We start from the raw sequence: 526 nt of genomic DNA, 5'->3' as shown, positions 1-526 counted from the left end.
GTGGTAAAAAGACTGTGTCTGTGATTTGAGCCTGGAGTGCTCTGGAAACATCACACCTGGGCTTGAGTGATCAATTCGCCTACGCCGAAAACCCACTATCTATAATCAACACAATGAGTGTTCATTCTCAGAAGCAAAGAGAAACCAAGAAGATGGGGAGTTTCTCCATTAACTATGAGCATTTCCACACATTCCTTCTTCCTTTTTTCCACAACCTTGTTTAAAGAGAGAGAGAGAAATATGAACTTCATAGTCTCATGATGTCAGAGTGACGTCTCCAGAACAAGTGGACATCAGATGTCACGGTGTAAATGAATCACATGAAAGATGCACAATCACTGCCTGGGCATTCTGGAATTAACAATGAAATTATAACTTGAATCTAACATTTAAAACTGTCAATTTTATGCAAATTTCATTTCACATATACTTCCCCTGTTTAGTATCCTAATAATGCATTTAAGTAGTAAGACTCAGCAATGCAAAGGACAGCATCTCCTAGTTTTCTTTTTATTTCTGAAAATTT

Source organism: Bison bison, unplaced genomic scaffold (assembly GCF_000754665.1).
Source record: "Bison bison bison isolate TAMUID 2011002044 unplaced genomic scaffold, Bison_UMD1.0 scf7180017862345, whole genome shotgun sequence".
Lineage (NCBI taxonomy): Eukaryota > Metazoa > Chordata > Mammalia > Artiodactyla > Bovidae > Bison > Bison bison.
This window is presented reverse-complemented; position numbering follows the sequence as displayed.